Source organism: Elgaria multicarinata, chromosome 2 (genome assembly GCF_023053635.1).
Source record: "Elgaria multicarinata webbii isolate HBS135686 ecotype San Diego chromosome 2, rElgMul1.1.pri, whole genome shotgun sequence".
Classification (NCBI taxonomy): domain Eukaryota; kingdom Metazoa; phylum Chordata; class Lepidosauria; order Squamata; family Anguidae; genus Elgaria; species Elgaria multicarinata.
Window position 1 is genome coordinate 32,601,930 of NC_086172.1, and position 19,139 is coordinate 32,621,068.

Genomic DNA, 19,139 nt, shown 5'->3' on the forward strand with positions numbered 1-19,139 from the left:
GGGTCGAACACCTCAAAGTTAATCTAAGAGTGAATCATAGATTAATTTTGGGTTGTTTAATCCATGAGATGTAATGCTAGCAATTTACAAATGAGCTGACCGTAGGCTGTTGTTTAATAGCAGAAGTGGCAGACAGCTATTTATTGCTCTGGTTCACATTTAAACTATTTATTTATTTATTTATTTATAATATTTATATACCGCTCCCCATTGAAAAATTTCGGAGCAGTGTACAAGGTAAAATGAAAATAAAAACAGAATAAAACAGTTAAAACAAAATTTAAAAGAAGCAAAAACAGAAATCCAAGGCTGCATGTTAAAGAAAGGCTTCTTGGAATAAAGATGTTTTCAGGAGGCGCTGAAAGGAGTACAAGGTTTGCACCTGCCTGACCTCCAGAGGCAGGGAATTCCACAGGAGGGGCGCCACCATGCTGAAGGCTCTTCCCCTAGTGGATTCCAATCGGAGGATGGATCTATGTGGAACCGCCAGGAGCAGGCCGTCGGATGACCTCAGTGACTGGGCAGGTTGGTAAGGGAGAAGGTGCTCTCTCAGGTATCCTGGTCCCAAGTTGTTTAGGGCTTTTGTACACAAGTATAAGAACCTTAAACCTGGCCCGGTAGCGAATAGGCAGCCAGTGCAGTTCCCTCAGCAGAGGAATTACATGCTGGAAAGGGGCAGCTCCAGACAACAGCCGAGCTGCAGCATTCTGCACTAGCTCCAACTTACGGAGCAGCTTCAAGGGAAGCCCCACATAGAGCGCGTTGCAGTAATCCAATCTTGAGGTGACCAATGCCTGTACCACCGTGGTCAAGCTATCCCTGTCCAGGAGAGGCCGTAGTTGGCGAACCAACCGAAGATGGTAAAAGGCACCCAGAGCCGTGGCGGCTACTTGAGCCTCCAACAACAGAAATGGGTCTAAGAGTACCCCCAAACTATGAACCTGTTCTTCCAGAGGTAGTGCAACCCCATCCAGAACAGGCAATGAGCCTGTCTCCCAGACTCGGGAACCACTCACCCACAGGGCTTCCGTCTTGCCAGGATTCAGTCTCAGTTTTTTGGCCTTCATCCAGCCCATTACTGAATCTAGGCACTGGTCCAGGACCTGCACAGCCTCACCTGATTCAGTTGTCACAGGGAGATAGAGCTGCGTGTCATCAGTGTATTGATGGCATTTAGCTCCAAATCCCCTAATGACCGCTCCCAACGGCTTCATATAGATTTTAAATAACATTGGGGACAAGATGGTGCCCTTCGGCACTCCATAGCTCAACTGCCAAGAGGCTGAGGACTGGTCACCCAATGCTACTCTCTGAACATGACCCTGTAGGTAGGACCGGAACCACTGTAACACAGTGCCTCCGATGCCCATCCCACGGAGTTGATCCAGGAGGATACCATGGTAGATGGTATCAAAAGCCGCTGAGAGATCGAGCAGGATTAACAGAGTTGCATTCCCCCTGTCCCTCTCTCAATAAAGGTCATCCATCAGGGTGACCCAAGGCTGATTCAGTCCTGTAACCAAATCGGAGCCCAGACTGGAATGGATCTAGATAATCAGTATCCTCCAAGAGATACCAAACTACCCATTGGTTGTCTTGCATGAATGGGAAAGAGCGAGTTTAAATGTGTAAACCAGAGCAATAAATAGCTTTGGGACCTCTGCTATATAGTTACTCTCCCTCTGCTTTACCCCACCCCGTCACTCCTGAATTAGTTAAATCGGGTAAGGTAAGCTGGTACCCTCCAGATGTTTTGGACTGCAACTCCCACAATCTCTGCCAATTAGCCATGTGGGATGTTGCTGATAGGAATTGTAGTCCAAAACATCTGGAGGACACCTACCACTGAGTTAAATGGTTGAGCTTTAGTGGGATGGAGTAAGAAAATTTTCCTTGAATACTGGCAACCTCACAGCAGGAGAAATTCATTGCATTTTTGAAATAAACCATGAATCTAAACAATCTAACAATGAGCTAGATGTTGGAAGCAGAATAACAGCATGTGTTAGAACGATCACAAATACACACGATAGTTCAAGGTACACCCTGAGGTTGCATAGAGTTCTGTAAACTTGTTCAACATTTTTCTGGATGCCAACATACATGTATTCAAAAACCCAAGCTGACATTTATATCAACAATCCAGAAAGGCTGGGAAAGCATTAAGTTCATATTAATTGAGTCAATCCACAACCTGGGGCTTAAGCAACTGAAAAATATTAACTCATGCTGCAAAATTCTCAAGACTGACTTTATGGTATCTGTTAAAATTTGGTATCCTCCAAGCTTATAATACAACAGCAGTTGATCACATGGGAACAAGTAAAAGGCTCCTCTCAATTGCATCTCACCTTCCCAATTTGTAGTATGCATCCTGCAGCTGAGTAGTGTGCTTGGAAAGAGAAGGCAGGAGGTGTTTATCTCAAGTATAAATGTCCCTCTGCCCCTGTGAGGGGAACCCTCCTGAATCCAGTTTATGGCCTCTAGTGCTAGTCTTATCAGCTGCATCATATTCTTAAAAAGAAATCTAAAAGCACACTTTCTTGATCACCCCATGAATAGTAAAGACTTCATAAGAAGCCACTTCTGTTTATCCTTTTGATAAGCGATTGAAAGAGCTCTGCCTTTTATAAAGGCTGAAAGGAAATAGATTTATATTCAGTTAGTATTATTTTCAGTAGTTAATTTAGGAGAGAGGAGATTTTGAAAATTTAAACATTTGAAAATAGAAAGGAAGAAGGTGCTTATATTGATTCTCACCTACACTGCCGCTTAAAAGTGGCAAGCTTCCATTGATAGAGCACATATGAATCTCTGGATCAAGGCTCTTTCAAAATGTGCAATCCATGTAAATTTCCCCCCTATGATCTGCAGAGGTGTCGTCATTGTACTGCTTTCAAATCAAGGCCACGGTCAAATTGTGCCGTTCAAAACAATCTATTCAAAATTTGCAGTGCTCTTACGATAGATAGCAAGACCTGTAAAGTGAGACACTGCCAGAAAGACACTTTTAAGAACAAAACCTGTAGTTTGGGGTAAACACTTCTACTAGAGTGTATAACCTTTTGGACATAATCAAGGATATTCCCTTCCCGCACTCCAGGATATTTGGTAAAATCACACACACAAAAAGAAAGCAAGTTCAATTTTATTGTCTGTCAACTCTCAGTCTCCAGGTTTATGCCAGGAATTTATAACACATTTTAGAATAAAACATGTTCACTTGTAATGTGACATCCAGAATATTTATGGAAGTACTTCAGTTACTTGAATTTAGATTAATTCCTTGAAACTAGATTTACAAGTTAAGATGTGGTTCACCAGTGAGATGTGAGCTACTAAAGGGCAGAAGTTGGAACCAGTAACATTTAAGAGAGAATAAATGGGAGGGGGGAGGAGGATGGCTACATAGAACTGATATTTCTGGGGTTGCCATGGCCAGGAGCAAGTATTGGGCAGAGTGGATATTTAGTGGCATGTGGAAAATATGGGCAATAGTATTTGGGATAAGCCTGAAAAATGTTCTCTCCTGTATTCGGGTTGCCTTACCTATGTTTAATGAAGAAGTACTTTTTAAAGGAATATCAGGAAATAGCTTGGGCTTAAATAGTTTGGGCTACCCCCTTGGTTCATCTTCTAGAAGGAAGATGTAGTGTGTACCACCTTGTACCAACTGTACCCATATGCTGTTGTGTGGTGTGTGTTTTTTTACTTAGCAATTCTGCACATGCTGTCATACTTCTCACATTTATCCTACTGACCAGAGATTACTTTGTCAAGACATAGCGACTCAAAGGGCATTTATACTTAAAAGTGAATCCCACGTGATCAAACGTAACATGGCAGGGCAACAGCTCTCACACAAAGGTTGACAAACCAAGCCTCATAGCAGGATGTAAAGAGAAGACAGCCCAGGATTAGAAAAACTAGGCACAGTAGGGTGACACCTCAACATCTCAAGAACAACTATGAGATAGTTGTGAAGACTCAACTGTCAAGAAGAAGCTAGTTGACACTAGCACTGCAGATGTTATTAGCAGAGATCACTAAGCACATGACTGGGGTTGCTTAAATGTTCTGAGCATGCACCCAGGATTTTGAAATCATCAGGCAGTACTAGACCAAAAGTTTTCAGAGGGAAATAGCCTCAATGATTCTATAGGCCCCAAGACAAACTAAATGCTAGTGTATTAGGGCCCAATGTATTTTGAATTAATTGAGATCTTTGGAGGCACTATGCAATATAAAAATTGTAAATGGTCTATAATATTAAATTGTATAGTACACCTGAAAAAAGAATCTAATTCAAAATGCACTGGACTAATAAAGTACACTTCTGTGCACTTGCAGGTTTCCCCTTTTTTCTGCACTATCTGGCATGCACACCTGATCTACAACTGTGGCCACAATTAAAAAAAAAAAAAAAACCCAAACCTTACAGATTTTAAATGCACAATACTCAGACTGCAAAAGCATCAGGATGCAGCAGTTAATTAGATATAAGCATCTTTTGACATGTATCTCCCAGAGAATGAGAACAGCAAAGTAGAAATGGAGGAAAGGTGGTGATCCAATAAAGGACTATCGTGTTATCTACTTTAGCTAACTGTTAATGAGCCCTGCAAGTTCAGAAATCTTTTGTGGAAGGCTCTGAAGAGTTTTCCTGAAAGAAAACTGCATCTCAAGACTGAAGATACCTTGATACCCTACTAGTTGCAAAATCAGCACTAGAGTAAGATTTGGTTTAGATACAACTCACTATAAAGGCTGCAGGAAAGTGCACAGTCATGCTGATCCTACATATGAAAGTAATGTTTAAGAACCAATTATGTGTGTGCACTGTTTGTGCCCAAATGCCGCCATTAGGTGCACACCAAATAGCCTTTGCAATGCATTGATTCCTTCTGAATGACATAGGGAATCATCAGATTGTTTTAGTGTATTTTATTCTTTTCAAACAAACCATGATTTGTTACAAGCCCCAAGTTAGCATGTAAGTAAACAATGCTTATAACTTAAATTCCTAATTTCTAAACCACTGTTTCTCATCTTGTCTGAACTCAGGAAACTGGGGTTGTACAAACAGTCGCCCTAGCTTGTAAGCTAACTGTGATAAGATCCTGGTTTGTTAACTACCTGCCATTTGCATACACTTTAGTATCTCCAGTTTCAGACGAAATGTGAAACTGGTGTAGAACAAGCAAATAATGCAATCACCAGTACATTAATTCAGGAGACAATCTTTTTTGCTGGGAGAAACTCTGCAGACATTTTTCTCTAGGTCCTGAAGGAGGCCTCAAAATAAGGGACAGACATGTCAGGCTTCTTGTCAGTAATCCTATTTTGCATCCTGAGAAAGCATTTTTCTTCTTTGTGTCATGCTCATAACAACAAACCATAAATGAGCCAATTTATGCAATTGAATTTTTCATCACAAGACTTGAGAACTTTGGAAAAAACTGGTGAGACTTATAGAAACCAGTGAAGGGAATACAAAAAGTCTGTCAGAGGTGGAACACTTAAATGGTGAGACCATGGCTGATAGTTGTGCCAAGCAATGATGTCTCACTAGGTCTATATCTCCTACTGAAGTCAGTGAGATTTAGGTTTAAATTTAGCTGAATCACACCCTATGTTTGTGATTGCAACAACTGCAACAAAATCTTTCAATGCAACTATGCTACTGGAAACTTGCAAAAAACCCACAACCACCTGTAGTACTTGCGCGTGAGTAAGACTAAAATGGGGAGGGGACATGGGACCATATGTAAGCCTCACACCACCACAGCTGCCTTTTAGCAAAGGGTTCTGTCAACTGGAGGCAGGCAGACAATTAGCCACAATTTATCAGTCTATCGAAGGGCTATTCTAGGTCCATCATACAGGAAGCTTTCCTCCCTGCTCTCTCCATTGCCCTGAGTTGGGTCTCCTCCCTGGTGGCAGCAAGGATGGGTGGGGTTTGTGGGTGAGTTCGCCACTGCGAGTCCTGAACCTGAAGAGTAATGGAAAACAACACCAGAATAGAATGAAAGGTGGCCTTGAGCTTCTCAAAGGCCATACCTCACTTGCACGCCCCACTCTAGTGGCTGCTTCCAACCTTTGCCTTTCCAGTGGAAGGGGTGTAGGAGAAAAGGAAGTGCACTCCATTAGGAGCCTCCTACTTGTAGTGCCCCAGGAAGGAAAGGTGAGGAGGGAATTCACAAGCTCTTGCTTCAACATCCCCCTAATGCCCTGAAGCAGGGGTTTCCAACACTTTCCCCTCCTCAGCTTTCCTGAAGAAATGACAAGGGAGGGAAAGCACAAGCCATTCTCTAGAGGTGCCATGAATGCCTTGAAGCAGCAACTTCCAATGATTTCTCCCGTTCACCATTCCCAAAGGAAAGCTGAGGAGAGTACACCCTGTTTATTTATTTAAAACATTTACATCCCACCCTACATCAATAAGATCTCAGCGATTTATTGAAGAGGATATTTGGATGGGAAACTAATTGGCTTGCCTCTTCTGGTAATTATTTTTATATTTGCATTTATACATAAATCAACATACACTAATTTTATGACAGGCTCTTCCCCAAGTCATTAGGGTGACCCTATGAAAAGGAGGACAGGGCTCCTGTATCTTTAACAGTTGCATTGAAAAGGGAATTTCAGCAGGTGTCATTTGTATATATGGAGAACATAAAAATTTCCTCTTCATCACAACAGTCAAAGCTGCAGGTGCCCTGTCCTCTTTTAAATCTGGTCACAGTATAGCTCCTGCAGCTTTAACTGTTGTGATGAAGAAGAAATTTCACCAGGTATGACATGCATACAAATGACACCTGCTGAAATTCCTTTTTCTATGCAACTGTTAAAGATACAGGAGGCCTGTCCTTTTCATATGGTCAGCCTACAAGTCATCATTCTGTGTCTGGCTCCCCGTCAAGCCACCATTTTGTGACTGGCTCCAGCAAGTGTTCTCAAGACTCTGGCAAAAAAAAAAAAAAAGGAAGTCTCTGCAAGCCAAAAGCCTGTCCATCCCTGTTGTAAGCACCTTCAGGAAACAAACTTACAGAGCTCCCACAATCAGGAACCCTGATACGGCAGGGTTCCTGTGTAAGTGCTATCAGCTGAACGTGCTTACAGAACCCTTCACAGATCTTCATGCTGCATACATGAAGATCTAAAAGGCAGCTGGGTGCACAAGGACATTGGGGGTGGGGCATATGCGTTTGTCTACATTCTCTCGCCACTTTAGCCCTATTCATGCTCAGGTGAATGCTTGAACAAGAATCTGAGCATTCTGCTCAAGCCACTGTGTTCTGCATTCTGTGCTATACAGATTTTCAGGCATTGCTTATTCACTTTACTAAATTAAGCATACTCAAGCCTATTTCTCAAGCTAGGCATGCGACGATTTCCTCATTAAGATTTACAGCTTCCAAAGGAGGCCTTTTCTTCGCCAGAATACACTTCCCTACTGCTATAGCTAGACATGCCCGTTACGTCTCTTGAAAAGGGTAACTTTAGCCACAACCTTTTCCTTCAATGTTTATGGAGGCCACTTACCAATTAGTATCTTGCTTTGAGTGTATTTCTCCTAATGATCCACAGGACATGAGACACAACTCCAAGTTTAGATTCCTGTGTAACAAATAGAGAATGTGTTCTTGTTAAAGCCCAATAGCTTCAAATGAGTAACTCCTCCTCTCACAACATTGCCCTAGGATTAATAGTTATTTCAGCCCAAAGCTGTGCATGTTTACTCAGAAGGACGTACCACCAAGTTCAGTGCAATTTACTTCCTCATATCTGGTATTGCAGTATTAATTTAGACAAGAATTTTCATCTGAAGCGTGCACACAATGTGAGAAGTGCTTCTGGAGTTTTTTTTAAAGTACAGTCTAAATCTGAGAGGGCTTGAATAGTCTATACAGAAGAGAACATTAAGGCTGCAATCCTATATATACTTACCTGGGAGTAAACCCCACTGAGATTAATGAGACTTTTGTATAAATATGTATAGACTTATGCTGGTAACCATGTGGATTTTCCTACTGCCACAGCATTTTGATGTGAAAACCCCTACTTGGTGAAAATATTCTTCTCGGACTGGAATTTGTTTTTTTTTTAAAGAGCTACATAAACACAAAGGGATCATATTTTCTCTCTTGGTTCACTCCAGGCCAACATATATTTTAGTATTTATATTCAAACCCTGTACAGCCATCGTATCACATCCAATTTGCCAAACAACCTCTTCAGTATTAGGGTAAATACTAGAATAGCTATTTGAATCTTAGATGTTTTAAAAATGTGAAGAATTAAATAGTTTGCAGGACAATTAAAGAATCTGTGTGTCACATAAAAAATCTGAAATCTTCAATAGTTGAAAATAATACAAAAATGAAGATAACTAGCTGCCTTAGAGCTCTTAGTAAAGATGGCACATGAAGTCACAGGTTGAAATCCTGAGCAGGCTTACGATAAAGCTCCTTCCAGAGGCATAGTGACAATTTGAGGAATACAGAGTCAATGGTTAACAGCGGAAGAACTATACCCTGGCAGAACAGCTAAAGCAAAATTCATATATAAACTACTAACCCAATAATTCTCTTTTACATCCTCACATCATATAGTGGAATGGTACTCCTGCCCTTCCTCTTTCATTATACAAACACATCTTTATGGTTATTATTATTTTATTTATTACAATTATATAACGCCCCGTAGCCAAAGCTCTCTGGATGGTTTACAAAGATTAAAAACATTAAACGTTTAAAAACCAATATACAAAATTTAAAATCATAAAAAGCATACAAACAGACTACATATCAACTATCAAGGAGTCAGTTAAAAAAAAAAGGGCTACAACAGACATACCATCACCACCCCACACACAGACACACCCCACATACAGTAGACTTGCAGTCTGAGGATTTATAAAGCTAGTCTTGAACTTTGATGCACAAACACACTTATCAGTAGATTAGGACTTTGTTACTTTTTTTTCTTCCAGCATTAAATCAGTAGGTTAGGTATTTACGACATCATGTGAAGTGGCCCAATACCAGCACTGGATAAACCAAAGAGTCCATCTAGTCCAGCATTCTGCTTTCCACAGTGGTCAACCAGATGTCTCTGAGAAGCCCATATGCTGTTGTCTGCCCCTGCCTGCAACTGGTATTGTGTGTCATCCTGCCTCTCAACCCAGAGATTCTATAGTCATAATGACTAACAGCTATTGATAGATCAAATCTCAATGAATTGGTCTAATACCATTTTAAACCATCTAAGCTACCAATCATCACCATAACTTGTGGCAGTAAAATATATAAAAGGTGCTTGCTTTTGTTATGTTCTAAATTTTCTGCCCATCAGTTTCACTGGATGACCTTGAGATTGGATATTATGAGAAGAGGAGACAAACACCCTAAATAATGAGGACATTCCTCATTGTGATTGTGTTGACTCTCCTTTTTTTGTACCTTTCCCTACAATATTGCTTTTTTCTTTTTCTTTTTTTTTGGGGGGGGAATAGGGCAACTAGAACGGCACACATTATTTAATGTGGCTGCACCTAATGTTGGAATTGGCCTTGTTTCAGCAAGCACACACTGGGTCGATGTATTCACTTGAGCTATACACCACAACCCCAAGATCATCTCCCTGACTAATTATGACAACTCAAATCCCATCAGTGTGTATATGAAGTTGGGGTGGGGAGGGTAGCCACAATGTACACCATTTTGCATTGCACTGAACCCCATTTGTCATTTTGTTGCCTATTCACATAGTTGGGAGATATTCTCTTGGAGCTCTTTGCAGTCCGCTTTGGTTTTCACCACCCTGAATAATGTGATATCATTCAGAAACTTCGTTACTTCACTCCTAACTCCAGAACGTTTATAAACAAATTAGAAAGCACTGATCTCAAAACAGAACCTTAAGGAATCCCACATCTTACATTGTGATAACTTGTCTATTTATTCTAAGTTTCTGCTGACTTCTTTAACCAGTTATCCACAAGGCAACCAATCTTCTTATACAATGTCTGCTAAGTTTACTCAGGAGCCTGCGAGTAAGGGACAATATAAAAAGATTTTTTTAAAGTACATGAATTCTATCAGATTACTAGATGACACACTTGAATAACTCAAAAAGGTTAAAGAAGCAAGATTTCCCTTTCAGAAGCAATGGAATTTCTTCTCAGCAAGGACTTTTAATTTTATATGCTTAGGGCACAATCCTATGCATGTTTAGACATAAAATAGGCCTACAACCTCCAGCATGCCATGCTGGCTGGGAAATGCTGGGAGCTGTACAATTTTATTCTTTCTAAACTTGCACAGGAGTGTGCCTTTAATAATTTTACCTTTCCACCAATTTACCCAGGACAAAGATTAAGGACACATTAGCTGGACTCCAATCTCAGCGACTTCCATCTATTCTAAACCCTCCTGGCAATAGCCAAGCAAGGAGGAAGGAACAACAGAGGGTTTTTTTCTCCCATTACTCCCAAAATGCATTTAATGTTAGATGGGCTCAGATTTCCCCCTCTGAGAATGTAGTTCTGCCTTGGGACCCCAGCATCCTATAGCCCCTCAAACACCATTCAGGAGGTCATAGGATTGCTCTCTAAGCTGATTAGTTTGATTCCCTAACCCCACCTCAACCCCCTTTTTAAAAAAAATGCTATGTTGCCTACCTTCCAGAGGCCAATTTTAGGGATATGCTGCATATTTTTGTTAGATCAACAATTCCACGTACACTATCAGTACAAGGGTGCAAAACCTCAGGCCTGGGGTCCCCATATGGCCATGCCCCCTTTACCTGTCCACACCCCTTTCCCATAACCACGAATCATTGGTGGTTTCCCAGCTTTTGTGCAGTTTTTTTTATGCATTCTAAAAGATTGAAATGTCTCTACCTAAGGCTTTGTTCATGGCAGTAACAGCTGTAAACTAAAATATGCTGGTATTTCTCCCCACCCTTTTGCCTTTGTCCCAGCACACCACTGGAATGTGCCCCCCAAAATCTTCTCCAAAATGAATTCAGCCCTTAGGCTGAAAAAAATTCTGTACTCTTGCTCTGAAACTTAATCTCCTGCGACCTATATTTCTGTTCTTCAGAACCTCATCCTGAAAAAGAGAGATTTAAGTACAGGTGTCTGTCCTATATCTTGAATGCCTTGAGTGCCATTTTTTACAACTAAAATAAATACATCTTTGGCAGTAAAGACAAGCAAAGAGAATTAATTCAGGTTCTCTGCAATCCCCCTATCTTTCTTCAGCAGTCTTTTACCATGTAATGGACAAACTGCCTCCATGGCTTGTTTCTTGATTTTGATGTATTTAAAGAAATCTGTATTGTTGACATTAATCATTTTAGCAATATACACCTTTTTCTTTTTAAAAGAAAATTGCTTCTCTCTTCTTCGCAGCTTATATTTGTTTTGCCAGAGATGTGGTCTTTTTTGTTCTCATTTTGGCAAGACTTATCTTTTATAGCTTCCCGTAATCTGCTTGTTAATCACACTGGCATCTTTCTAGGCTTGTTGGTACTGTTTCTTAACTGTAGTATACATTCTACCTGAACTTCTGTTATCAAGATTTTAAAATAGCCTTCTACAATCTTGGAGCTTTGACCCTATTGACACCCCCTTTCAATTTCTTTTTAATGAATTCCGTCATTTTGCGGAAATTTTCTCTTTTGAAATGAAATGTGACACGTTGGACTTTATATCTTTCCTCTCAATTTGACAGTACAGCAGTCACCTGCTGCTCCCCAATTAGTTCAACACTTACATCTCGCACCTAAGATACTCCTGAGAAGTGAAGTGAATGAACTGAATATTTCAATGCAAGACTCCGCTTTATCCAGTTTCAGGGATTAATTCAGGACATGTCTACCTACAAAGGCAATGACACCCAAAATGAGTCCTCAGGACAGTGCATTATATGCATTCAATTTTGCATAACAATACCCAAGGGGGGGGGAATCTACTCTAGCTCCAGGATCCTACAAGTGTATGGGCATTATAGCTGCTGATATGAAAGGGCCTCTGTAAGATTTCTGGCCTATTGACTTATGAAAACAAGCTGCACAGGTTGTTCTTCCCATTCTGTAGGTGATTAGTACTCAAATGAGCCCCAGCTTCTCCTATGCAGAGCTGGATTGTTTTACTCTAGCACAGGGTACTAAGAACTAAGAAATCTGAACAGGAGTTCCACAACTAAACATTATCCAGTCTTTACACAGCAAGCTTTGCTGCTAACTATCTTATATCACTGACTACTTTTAACCAAACTCATATTAAACTTCCATATTAATATTGGTCCATAAAATGTAACCACAAGCAACTGGACAGAGTCTGAAGGCACACGAGGCACCCACCTTGCTTAAGCTAAGTAGGTCTGGGCCTGGTCAGTGCTTGGAGGGGAAACCATCTGGGAACCACGTGAGTTCCAAAATGGAAGAAAGGTGGGATATAGATGTAATAAATAAATTAAATAAACCGTATCCTAGGAAAATATTTAGGTGAAGGCTTATTATTTATTGCATTTCTATACCACCCCATAGCCTGAGCTCTCTAGGAGGTTTACAAAGATTAAAAAATAGTATACACATTTTTAAAACTATTTACATAAAACACACAAACAGTATACATGGAGGCAACATATATCTCAAATACAACTTTGAACAATCACACATAACCATAAAAACAGATTCAGAACCAATTAAAAACTCATCATATGCTGACAAATGCCTGAGAAAAGAGATAGGTCTTAACATTGCACTGAAAAGATAACAATGTTGGCACCAGATGGGCCTCACTGGGGAGATCATTCCACAGTTGGGGGACCACGAGTGAGAAGAGCCTCTTCCTTGTTTCTGTCTTCCGAGCATCCCTTGGAGGACCTCAGATATTGAGCATAGAGTACGGGTAGGTTCATGTCAAGAGAAGCACTCTGTCAGGTATTGCAGTCCCAAGCCATGTAGATCTTATAAGTTAAAACCAGCACCCTAAATTGAGCTCAAAAACATATAGGCAGCCAAGGCAAGCAGACCGTAACAGTAATCTTGTGATTTGTCAGCAGCAGCTTCCAAATGTGAAAATGTTGACACTGTAATAGTACTCAGTAGCCAAACACGTTTCTCACAAGAACTCCAAATAAAGACACCTATAAGGCACTCTATGAGTGTGGTTCCCAACTGAATTCAAATTAACTAGTTGAAAGGCTGCCCTGTATATTTCCTGCAGACTTGCATCTGTCTCAGCAACATCTGTGCAACTCTCAGCATAGCACATCTAGCTGCACAGGTGTAAACTACTAGTCCTATAATCAGAAATAGTATGAAGGTGAGCTGTAACATGATCCCCATTCAGCCCAATCCTATGCACACTTACTTGGAAGCAAATCTTACTAAATTTAGTGGGACATTCCCAAACGACTATGTACAGGAATGCGGCCTTACTTTTGCATCTAGAAGCAAGCAATGGCCAGTATCCAATGTTGCCTATACACCTCCATTGATTATTTTGTACCAGTCAGACCCATCTCTGATGCAACAAGAAGCTAGTGCATTTTAGAGCAATTCCAGAAATGAGCTGAAATGCTCGTTTCCAGAATGGGACAAGTCAGCAGAGCTTCTGCATGCTCTACTGAACTGTCCTGTTCCAAAAATGAGTGTTTCCGGTTGTTTCCAGTTGCCTTAGGAAGCACTAAGGAAACTGCCTAATGCTTTCAGCTTGCCTGAGGCACAGGGCAGGGAGCAAACTATCCCAGAGTCCAAGGCTGAGGGCCCCCAATGCATTGGTTTATATTGCCTAAGGTTAGTTGACAAGCAAGATTGCATCCATTTAATTATTTATTTATTACATTTTTATACCGCCCAATAGCCGAAGCTCTCTGGGTGGTTCACAAAAAACTCTGAGCTTCAGGATAGCGGTTTACAGACCATTTGCAGAATTCCCTCTGGATGAGCAGGCAACTTGGCCAAAAGCTTTTAAGTTGGGACATGCAACAGTCCTGAGTAGGAAGAAATAGGACCACCTTTAATCCTATTCCCTGCAGAATCTGATGAAGAAGCCATTGCAACCTGTGCTCAGTTACTCAGAGGAACATATCCAACAGATATAAACAACATGGGATGAACTTTGGCTTTTTGTAAATAAATAAATAATAAAAACATTTATTCAACACTGTGCGACAACCATGGCAAAAACTGCTCATTGATTGCCTTGAACCAAATGTATGTCCAAGGCCTGGATAATCTATTTCCACAACTATCTGTCACTCAAAGAATGAACAGTTGCATCCCCATAATGATTGCATCAGGCAAGCATACCTATAATCAACTAAAACTGGTATAGGGCCATGTATATTCTACAATAGGGTAAGCAAGGTTTTACGACTTTATTACGCTAGACAAATCTCTCTTGACAATTCATACGTTTTCAAAAATGAAAACAATGAGTCATTCAAATATGTAATATTTGAATATGATTTAAGATGGTATTAGATGTTTGATTATTTTAAAGGTCTTTGAGTTATGCTTGAAGTGTTTGAAAAAAATATGTTTGTAATTTTAGTGAATATATACTATGATTTGTAATTTTTTGAGATCGTAAGAATTTTTGTGTGGGGTCCATGTAGGTTAGATAAATTCGTTAATAATGATGAATGCTGATTGACATTCTTGACTAATAATGAATTTAACAAAATTAAATGTTAAATACTAAATATATAATACATTATGACAATATTCCATGTAGTTAAATACGTGGGTGGGGGGAGAGAAAGAAGGCTGCACCCTTCACTAGATTTTGAACTAGGAAATTATTTTTGATAGAAGCATTTCAGTCAGTGTTCCAGAAAAGTATAGAAGTTAGTAGCCACGCCATATGCCACACCGAAATGGCATACCTTGAGCAGTGGAGAGACACCTGAATGCTGCAGGCTGCCTGCCTTTAGCCATATTTGCTTTTCAATTCAGGCTCCGTCATGCAAAGCGATTTCCAAGAGAAGGCAGCCCTCTAGGCTAGGCATGAGAACGCAGCATATATCAAAAACAGGTCCCGTCCCCCCAAGTCCCAGAACAGAGGTGTCCTGCTCTATAGATTTCACCTTTTCAAATTTTGTCTGCTAAGTTACAAGCCGGGAATGGTGGGTTAGAGAAGCCCCAGGGATAAATGGGCAGCAGCAAACTCTCCCTGACTACAAGTGTCGGCCAGCCCAAGCCCAGATGTTTGGTATACGGAAAAGCGGGCTGGGAATTGCACTCCTAGACGACGGAGAGCTAAGCCTGATGGACAGCGTATATGCATCAGAGCCCTTTGACGTATGGTGTTTTGGATCTAGCAGGGATGGAAGGCACACGACGGCCAGCCAGGCTGGCTCCTCCCGAAAGCACACGGCTACACGAATCGTCCAACCATACCTTCCAGCCTGCTGACGGCTCCCAAGCCCACCTTTAGCCAGGGATCCCTGCAATTCTATTTAAAAACCACTTACCCGCCCCGCCTTAGTTTTGTGGGCTTCAGTGAAGCTTACCGAAGTAGCTGGTTTGCTCCCTTCCAACTACTTGGCGGGGGAGGGAAAGAACGAGGTGGATTAGAAATTAAGCACGGGCTATGGGTGGAGCTGGGTCAACCCTGTGAAAGCAAACAGCTTTCCGGATACTTTTATCAGAATGGGGAATATCTATGCAGGAAAACAAACGCCAGCCGTCCTTGACCAAGTCGCACAGAACGCGCTTCACCCCCTGGCGGCCCGGGAACGTCCTACAGCCGTGTTTTTGGGCAGCGCCCTCCCCGCCCAACTCCCTTTTCTCTCCGTTTCACTCACGTTGCTCGATACCAGATTGCCTCTCAGGAAGATGCATGCTGCGGAGCGTGGCGGACCCCATGCAACCCTCGGGATCTGCTTTGCCGATCGCCTGCATTCCCAAAAGAGCGCCGGCAGCAGCCCCTCCCGTAGCGGATGGCTTATGAAAAAGAGAAGGGATTTGGAGGACAGGGCGTCCTTCTGCCGAGGCTACTCACTCTTCTCCTCGAGGCTGTTGCTGCAGCTCCAACCCACATTTGCCTGGAGACAGGACAATGCATCTTTTACAGAGTACAGTGGGCCCAAGATCGGGATCACTTAAATGCACCAGAGTTCAGTACGTCCATAGACTGGTCAGGTCAGGAATTGAAGCTGCCGGGTTTTTTTTTAGAAAATCCCAATCACCTCCGTACAATTCATTTGCTCCTCATTGCACTTAACCTGCACGATTAACCATCCAATCTCCAAGGCAAAGCCACGCATATAACGCTGCAGCGCCACCTGGGGGAGGAGCGAAGCTATTTCGTCTAGACTCGAGAAAACAGGATTTAAAGAAGTTCCCGGCAAAAGACCCCAGCAAGAGATTTGTTGGAAGAGAAGCGCAAATACAATCAGGGATGAACTGCTAGTCACCCCCTCAAAAGATCTAAAACAAGCATCCCTCTTGTGTGCGTGTGGAGTAAATAGTGTGCAGCCTTTCCTTTGTAGTTGATCACAACCTGGTTAAATTATTTTGTTTATATGTGTTGATTTTAATATAAACACTTTCCCAATTTTATTAATTGATGCTCATGTTCTAGTATGAAGCCTGATTTTATTTGCGGGGAAGATGCATAGGAGAGTGTTAGATTAAACTGAAGTTCTCTCCTAGAATGCAGCAGCATTGTCAGTCATCTCAATACTCTGTGCACAAAAGTTTTACTTCTCTTCTAAACCTCCTTTGAGAGGTGTTAAATATACTAGTTTAAGAGTGCAACTGTATTTACATTTTAGAAAGAAAAAAGTCTTCCAACTCCCAGCATTCCCCAGCCCTAAAGGAACTATAAACATAAGATACTTTTTGTAAAGGTAGGGTGCCCATATGAAAAGGAGGGCAGGGCTCCTGTATCCTTAACAGTTGTATTGAAAAGGAAATTTCAGCAGGTGTCATTTGTATATATGGGGAACCTGGTGAAATTTCCTCTTCATCACAACAAGTAAAGCTGCAGGTGCCCTGCCCTCTTTTAAATCTGGTCACTAATATAGCTCCTGCACCTTTAACTGTTTTGATGAAGAGGGAATTTCACCAGGTGCTGCTTGCATACAAATAACACCTGCTGAAATTCCCTTCTCTATGCAACTGTTAAAGATACAAGATCCCTGTCCTCCTTTTCATATGGTCACCCTAGTAAAGGTTACTTAGATAATTATGGGAAGCACCTTAAATGCCAAGTACTGTCAAGTGGAAAATGGTTTCCAAAACTTAGAGCCAGCAAAATTTACTAGGCGTCAAATCAAAAGCAGGGATGGAGGGAGATGTGAGCACATCAACAAGAAAGGGTTCTGTTCTTGTTGGTATATTCTGGACTATCTCCCTCTCATGGTTAGCTCCATCCGACGAGTGTTTTATTGTACACTCGTTACTGGGCACTCAGATTTTTTGCAGGTCGCTCCTATGACATCATCTGCCTCCCATGCGCCTTCTGCTCCGTCTTGCCTTCCTTATGCAACAAAAAAACTCTCCACAAAGTCCAATATATTTTAAACCCGGAAGTTGCTGCTCTCTGTTTCTGCAGCTGAAACTCTCCCCACGGCCTGAGTTCGATCCCAGTGGAAGCTGGTTTCAGGCAGCCGACTTGGGTCGACTCAGCCTTCCATCCTCCTGAGGTCAGTAAAATGAGTACCCAGTTAGCTGGGGGAAAGGTAATAACGGCCGGGGAAGGCAACGGCAAACCACCCCGCTATAAGGCCTGCCAAGCTGGTGTCCCTCCAAGAGTCAGTAATGACTCAGTGCTTGCACGAGAGGTTCCTTTCCTCTTCCTGTGTGTAGGAGAAGCAGCACGATTAGAACAGCCAACTGAATGGGCCTCTGGCTCGTTGTTTACTTCCTCTTTTGAAAGAGGAAGTAACTGAGCAACGAAAACATGGGTGGAGAAGCAACGATAGGGAGCGTGTTTCCCCCTGTGTGATGGAGCTCAGTGTCTTTCTTTCAGGCAATGCTTTACTGAGAGGTCCCAAGCCAGATAGCTACATGGAAATTATAGCCTTTGACTTGGGAGACCTTCCTTCACTGGTTGTGATGACTCACTGCAGAAAGTAAAGTAGACATCCTTCTTATTCTTACTAAAACATATCTTCCAGAGCTGAGCTGTATTACCTAAATTGGTTCTAGAACCTGTGCTCTGCAAAGGCCTGAGTCAATGTAAGCCCTCATTTCAAGAAAGACTATTCGATAAAAAGGATGGAATGAAAAAAATTGAGAAGTTGTGTAAAGATTCAAAATAGCTGAGCTAGTGATAGCACTGCTCTGTGAACATAAATGGATGTATATGTCACAGTTATATGCAAAACAGGGCCAAAATTATATGGTTTATTTACATTATTTGTCTTTGTGTGGTTTTCTTTGTTAACATATAGCTGGCATGGATGGGGAGGTAAATTGGGGGCTGTCTGTATGCCACCGCTTTGCCTATGCATTCCTCCATGACCCTGCAGCATCGGTGCTGTAAAGTGGCATCAATAGGGTTATATGGCAGGAGTGAATGGGGGTTATCTAGCTGGGGGAAATGGCAGCGATGTCAGATAGTGGTAATGAGCAGTAAAATCAAGGGACTGAAAACTGCAAAAAACTTTTTTTTGTTCTGTTTTCTGGCATCTCAGTGCAGCTTTGAAAGCAGTGCATCTGTGCTGCTACAGTTCATTGAATTTATGCGATATTCATCATAACTGCCCTTCCTTTCGTTCCTCAGATTTTACTATTGCTTTGGTGGCGATTACTAGGCTTGCGGCGCCTGCTCCCTGCCTTGCATTCTCACGCCTATCCTGTTCTGGGATCCACCCCTAACTACACCCACTCTCTTAATCCAAACTGAAGCCACCACTGACAGACAACAAACAACTGTGGTCACATCGGAGCAATGTAGAAAGCAGCGGTAAAATAACACATCGAAAAAGCGCAGTTTCGTGAGGAACAGCATGATGTGGCTGCGAGTTGGCAGCTGCGTTATATAAACAACAGGGTGCAACTGCGCCGCCATGATGGGATATAGAGAGCATATAGAAGCCACTGGATTAAAACTGGTGTGAGGGAAGGGGGTAATCCTTTGCTCATGCTGCCCGCCCAGTCTGAAT

At 41.8% G+C, this 19,139-nt stretch overlaps 1 protein-coding gene across 6 annotated transcripts in view; it reads right to left on the bottom strand.

Moving 5' to 3' along the window:
* C2H2orf88 (chromosome 2 C2orf88 homolog) overlaps window positions 1–19,139 on the bottom strand; it is a 96,114-nt gene that overhangs the window by 3,142 nt on the left and 73,833 nt on the right. Inside the window, exons 1-2 of one of the 6 annotated variants that reach the window (XM_063116264.1) lie at window positions 16,028–16,192; window positions 7,549–7,623 (exon numbers count right to left, since the gene is read on the bottom strand). The gene's annotated coding sequence lies outside the window, so the exon portion shown is untranslated. Of the gene's footprint in view, window positions 1–7,548; window positions 7,624–11,786; window positions 11,832–15,490; window positions 15,606–16,027; window positions 16,193–19,139 lie in introns of those variants that run through there. The other 5 variants (XM_063116261.1, XM_063116263.1, XM_063116260.1 and 2 more) reach the window with 5 other exon arrangements.